Consider the following 6525-nt stretch of genomic DNA (forward strand, 5'->3'; position numbering starts at 1 on the left):
GGAGAGGAAGGGGGGCAGTTTCTGGGTCCAGCCCCTGGCAGCACTACAGACCTGCCGGTCACCTTAACTAGGTCACCTCCTCTCCCTGGAGCTTGTCTCCTTGTCTCCAGAATGGAGGGACCAGGTCATTTCTGAGCGCCTTTTCACCCCTGATGTTTAAAGACTCAAAACATGGGAGCCCTTTGAGCCAGCAGCCCCAGTTCTAGAAATCTTGCCTAGAGAACCGTCCTCAGGCAGGAGAAAGCACTATGCTCAAAAATGTTCCGTGCAGCATTTTCTGTAATGCTAAAAAACCAGAAGCCACCTAAGCTTCCAACAACAATAGAACGGTTACATAAATGGCAGTTGTGCTGTTTAAAACAGGGCCCGAAAACCCCAACAAACATGGGAAATGCTGCTGCAGTGACATTTGGAGCAAAGTGGGGACAGAGCTGAGCTAGGAGAGAGGATTGGAACCCCATAAACATTTCCAGAGAGCAACAAGACAGACTGAAGCAGGCGTGTTGAGGAGAAGCCATGAGACTGAGCATGTCTCCCACTTCCACCAGGAAGCCCAACAGGTCACCACAATGGTGTTTGTATGACCTACAAAGTGGGCCTCAGCTCCTCACTGTGTGGTCTGTGTTGCACAGGTGACCTGCAGGCTGGAGTCGCCTCATGGGGCAGGTGGACTCGGAGACAGGGAAGCCAGGAGGCCAGGGGCCACTCGCCAGGCTGCCTCAAAGCCAAGGTCCCCCAGAGGCAGAGCTCCTCCGGGGGGCAGCTGCCAGGACCCCTGGGGAGCTCCTGTAGGCGAATCCCGCCCGCAGAGCATCCTCACCCAGCTGGGGTAGCCCCCAGGAGAAACTGAGGCTTCATCTGGGGACAATCACTGCCCCGAGCCGAATTGGAAACAAACCTCTCCTGGACAAAGACTTCGGAGGCTCACTCCAGTCTTGCTCCTCCACAACGGCACCACCTTGGCCCAAAGCATCAGCGGAGGGGTGAGGAGGAAATGTGGGAGGGGAGGTGTCACCTCGAGGTCCAGCCCACGCGCCCACTGCCCGAGGCGGGGCTCCCCTTCCCAGACCCACCGGCAGCTGGGGCAGTGGTGGCAGCGGTGCCCCCGGCCGTGCCAGGTCTGGCCCAGCGAGCTCAGCACCGCGCTTCTGCCTCAGGCTCGGGCCACAGGCTTTCCCCGCCTCTGCCAGTTCCCACGCCCTCCTCCGGGCAGCTCCCCTCCGGGCCTGCCCCCACCCTTGTCGCAGGGACAAAGAGGGCTTACCTGAGCCCTAGGGAAACCCCACACTCCTGACCCCACCCCTGGGCGGAAGGAGGACACAGGAGATGAGGGCGTGAGGGAAGATGGAGCGGCTGGCTTCTGTCCGGGCTCTGGTCGTGAGAGCCCCGGCTGTCTGGTGGCCTCCGTTGGTCAAACTCGCGGTCCTCGGCCCCTCTGCCAGCGGCGTCGGGGTCTGGGCCGTGGCGCGGCTGGGGAAGGCGGCGGGGCTCTGGCCCAGGTCACGGGGCTCACCTGAGTCCTGGCTGCGCCCGGCTGCCCTCGGGCCTAGACAGAGCCAAGGCCCACGGTGGCTGCGGCTCCCAGGAGCGGGCGAGGCCAGGGCGGGAGACAGGGGTCTCCTTGAGAGTTTTGGGCAACTTTTCCATTTTCCAAAGTAGTTGCACGTGCGGGGCCTCCGTCACCCTCCAGACTCAGCCCTAGCCTGAGAGACAGGCCGACAGACAACTGCAAATGGCACAGTGAGGAAAGACGCCAGAAAAACGTGTCGTTGTCGAGCTGGCTGCCGAGCCCAGGCACGGGAACCTGAAAGGGGCTCCGAAAGGCCTCCCGGAGCGGCGGAGGCTGGGGCAAGGAGGCCAGGCACCGGGAAGGCTTAGGGATGATGTCAGATGGCTTCAGCTTCTGAGAGCTTATCAAGTGCCTGCCATCCCCTCACCGCCTAATTCTGCAAGGTATTACTATCTCATTTCACAGATGGCAAGACTGAGCCTTATGTTCCTGACTGGCCCATAGTTAGCCCCAAGACCCTAATCAGTCAGGGTGGGTGAACTGTCATAACAAAGAACCCCCAAACCTCCATGGCTTAGTGCACACTGATTTCTTGCTCACTCCACGGTCCTGTGCGAGTCAGGCACCCCTCCTCCCAGCTGTGACTCAGGGACCCAGGTTCCATTTGTCCTCTGGTACCACACTGTGTCGAGCCCGTGGCCTTGGAGGTTGCTGCAGAGCAGAAATTGAGTTGAAGTGCCCATAGGAGACTTTTATGGGCTAAGTGGAAGTGACATGTGTCTCTTCTGCCCCCTTCCCACTGGCCCGATTCATCCTTAGGTCCAGGGGACAGGAAATGTGGTCTACTGGACCCTCAGGAAGAAGAGGAACACAAGGATGTCAGGGATACTGGATCACTCATCCCTGAGCAATTGGCCTGGAGTCTGTGTCCTTACCTGTAGGGTACTGCCTCCCGCACACTCTGGAGGAAGAGGCACCTTTGGCTACATGGCAAGCAGCTGGGGTGGTTCACATGCCAGGGTGGGGAAGAAAGAGCCCCGGAAGGCTGCGGGCCAAATGTGAGTCTCCAGCACCAACCAAGGTGTCTGGACTTTCTCCTTGGGCAGTGAGGAGCCACTTTAAGCCTTTAAGCAGGGAAGTGCCCTGGGTAAGTCTGGGTTCTAGGGAGAGAATTCTGCTAGGTGGAGGCGGAGGGGGTGGGGGGTTAGGTTATGTGACCATCCAGGGTCCCCGGTGACCCAGAGTTGCATCTCTGGCCCCCTGCTCTGCTGTTCATCCTCCTCTGTCCCAGCCCATCATGGAAGCCTCAGTCCCCGGGGCTCCGCAGGGGCCCTGGGCAGGACACCACAGCCCCACCCCGAAGGACAGCTCAGGGAAGGCTGCCCTTGCTCTGAGAGGGTGGACGTGTAGCTGTAATTCTATTGTGTCTGGGAGCCGGCAAGGACAGAGGGACTGATAACCACGTTTGGTTCATTGCAGGCGCCGGGACATCACTCAGGCCCAATGAGGAGCCATTAACCTAGATCAAGTGTGCCCTGCGGGGAAACCATCTCCCAGCAGCCTCATTAGGACAGGACCTTGCAGCAAGACACAAAGGGGTGGGTGAGGTGGGGCCGCTGGGGAGGCTGGGGGTGTCCCTCCTCAGGGGAAAGCATCGGTGGGGCATGTAAGTCATCCGGCCCTGGATCTTGGCTCTTCATTGCCTGAGGAAGACAGGTATTTCCTGATGTGGGTGGGCCACCTGGTGTCTAGGTACATGTCAGCCTCTGTAAACCTCCTCATACCCCTTTCTGTTCCTACACAGCCTGGTGACAATACCTCTCCTTTCTTTGTCCCCTGGAGACCCTCTCTCCCCACAGCCCCTCCCAGGCTTCTCACTGAGTGGGGGGAGGTGGGACTCTTGCAGGACTTCTCCTTGCCCCCCCCACCCCTGACCACAGCTCCTGGCTCTTCCCCTCCCTTGTCTCATTCCCCATCACAGCCTCCCAGCTAACCACACTGGCTGCCATAACAACCACCCCAGCCCCCCAGTGCTAGCCATGGGCAGGCCTATTCTCAGGCTCAACTTGCATTACCTCACCTTACCATGAATGAGCTGTGAGCACTGTGCTTCCTCAATCCACAGATGATGGATGGCTGCCCAGAGAGGGCAGGAAGCTTGCCTAAGGTCACACAGCAACAAGGGCTAGAGCAGAAATGCTATCTCTTCCCCTCTTGGCCTTGCCCCGTCCTCAGCCTTCTGTCCTCTCTCTGTGCTCTCCCACTCCAGTCACCCCTCGGGAGGAGAGCTCGGCTCTTGGTGGGGGTGCGGGGGGTGTCTTGTCTGCGGATACAACCTGCCCCTCAGGTCTGGGAGGGTGAAATCAGCTGATGAATGGACTTGGAGCTCCAACCCAGTGGACAGGAGCAAAGGGAAGGCAGCTTCTGTCCCCCAGGAGCCAAGGATGTTGTTACCTCCACCCCTCACGCCACCCAGGAGCACTGGCAAGCCAGATGTCTGCCTCCTACTCGTGGAAGCACACCCCCACCCCCCGGAGGATTTCAGCTGGCTGGCCGGGAGGCAGGGCAAGCTGGCAGTGAGAGGCTCGCCTCGGGGTGGGCTCTGAGTGCCCTCTGTCCCTAGAAGAGAGGAAGGGGAGGTTGAGAGGGGCTGAAGAAGAGGACATGAGAGAAGTATGAGAGGCCAATGGGAGGCCCAGTCTTAGGATGTCTCTTCACTTCAGCCACTTGATGTAAGGAGGTCTCATCTCTAAGCCAGCCCTACATGAAAATTCCCTATATTCAAACTCCTTCACATACAGTTACAGGTGCCGCAGTTATGGGCACCTCCTCCTCCATATCTGAGCCTTGACCTGCCTTGTCTCTCTGCCTTCAGCTGTTGTCTCTGGGGAACAGAGGTCCAGGGCGGTCCTCTGGCCGAAGTAACACTAGCCTTGCCGGGACAGGCAACCTTCAGAATCAGAGACCTGGGTGTCATTCTGGCCCTAATTGAAAAGCCATGTGCCCCTGGGCCAGTTGCTTCACCTCTCTGAACTTCAGCTTCCTGGAGTGTACATGGGCCAACATAGCCGAACTTGCATGGTTGTGAGGATCCCATGCCTCCAGTGCAGACCACACGTGGGCTCATGGTCCTCAAAAGCTGACCCTGTCGCCTCCCACTCTGGTTGCCCGGGATCCTGGCCACCTCCTGGCACTCTGTCCACTTTGCAGTGGCCTCCAAGTGAATGTGTGGAAAGCTGAACTCACCAGTGGCCTCTACACCAGGTCCGCTACTTAAATTACACATGTCCAACCTGAGAATGATGACCGTCCTGTACGCTGAGGCTAAAAGCTACAAAATCATCTTTGACTTTGTCTCTTGGCTTAAATCCTTCTACCCAATGGTCACCAAGCTTGGGTAAATCCCTCACCTAAACTTGCCTTCATCCAGTCCTCTGTACCCAGACCCGGGTCAAGACCAGATCCTGTCCACAGCAAGGGCTCTCTCTACAAGCTCTGGGGTGTGGGTGAGGATGTGAAGGTGGGGCCCTGCCCTCAGGGAGCTTCCCTTTAATGCAGGAATCTGGCTTGTCCAACCTTCCCTGTGACAGAGGAGAGGCACCAACAGTCCCATCAACAAAGACAGACTGGGAAGTCTACAGGTGGCACTTGGATGGGCTATTAAAAGACAAGGAACATTGAAATCGGTGCTGCAGTGATGAAGGGCATTGCAGTGTAGGGAAAAGCAAACTGTCCATTCAGTAATATTCTAAGCACCTATTGTGTGCAGGCACCTCATTCCAGTAACTAGGACAGAAGACTCTGCTCTCATGGAGTTTACAAATTCAAACACAATAAGTATTATAAAGAAAATAAAATATAGCATGTGATGGAGAGTGACAGAGGGAAGCTTCTGTAAGGAAACATTTCCAGAAGGTCTTAATAACAAAAAGGAGCCCTGTAAAACTGAAGGGAAGAACATTCTAGGCAAAGAGAACAGCAAGTGCAAAGACGATAATCCTGTCTTCTTCAGGGAACAAAAATACTTTTGACAATCCAGACAGTGTGGTTCTGGCATAAGGATAGAATCATAGACTAATGGGATAGAACTGAGAGTCCAGAAATAAACTCATATATCTATAGTTAATTTATTTGCAACAAGGGTGCCAAGATTGTTCCATGAGAAAAGAATAATCTTTTTGATAAATGGTTCTGGGACAACAGAATATCTATCTGCCAAAGAATGAAGGTGGTCATCCCCTGCCTTACAGCACATACAAAAATTAACTCAAAATGCGTAAATAAAGGCTAACCCTATAAAACTCTTGGAAGAAAACATAGGAGAAAATATTCATGATCTTGGATTTGGCAATGATTTCTTAGACATAACACTGAAAGCACAAGCAACAAAAGAAAAACACAGAAGAATTTGGCTTCATCAAAAATTTTTTAAAACTTTTGTGCATCTGAGGCACCTGGGTGGCTCAGTGATTGAGTGTCTGCCTTTGGCTCAGGTCATGATCCTGAGGTCCTGGGATCGAGTCCCCCATCAGGCTCTCTGCATGGATCCTGCTTCTCCCTCTGCCTATGTCTCTGCCTCTCTCTCTGTGTCTCTCATGAATAAATAAATAAAATCTTAAAAAAATAAACTTTTGTGCATCATCAAGAAAGTGAAAAGAAAGCCTACAGAATGGGAAAGGGTATTTATAAATCAAATACTTACAGATTTGAAAAGAATCTAGTTTCCAGAATATATAAAGAACCCTTACAAATCAATAATGAAAAGATAAATAGTCCACCTAAAAGATGGGCAAAAAATCTGAACAGACATTTCTCCAAAGAAGATATATAAATGGCCAACAAGCACATGTGAAGATGTTGAACATCACTAGCTGTCAGGGAAATACAAATCAAAACCACCACGAGATACCATTTCACACTGTCTAGAATTGTTAGAAGTTTTTAAATGAACAGTAAAAAGTTCTGTTAATGTGGAGGAATTGGAACCCTCATACACTGTTGGTAGGAATGTAGAA

General features: G+C 53.9%; 1 long non-coding RNA gene across 2 annotated transcripts; it reads left to right on the top strand.

Annotated features, from left to right (window-relative positions):
- Positions 1–635: 635 nt before the first annotated feature.
- Positions 636–6280, top strand: LOC140601434 (uncharacterized). Of its 2 annotated transcripts, none has more exons than XR_012004430.1 (4): positions 636–983; positions 1657–1953; positions 2990–3108; positions 4386–6280. It is a non-coding gene; the product is annotated as an uncharacterized lncRNA (long non-coding RNA). The 2 variants fall into 2 exon arrangements; XR_012004429.1 differs by having other exon boundaries at positions 1660–1953.
- The last annotated feature ends 245 nt before the right edge of the window (positions 6281–6525 follow it).

This window comes from Canis lupus, chromosome 12, assembly GCF_048164855.1.
Source record: "Canis lupus baileyi chromosome 12, mCanLup2.hap1, whole genome shotgun sequence".
In the NCBI taxonomy this organism is placed as follows: Eukaryota; Metazoa; Chordata; class Mammalia; order Carnivora; family Canidae; genus Canis; species Canis lupus.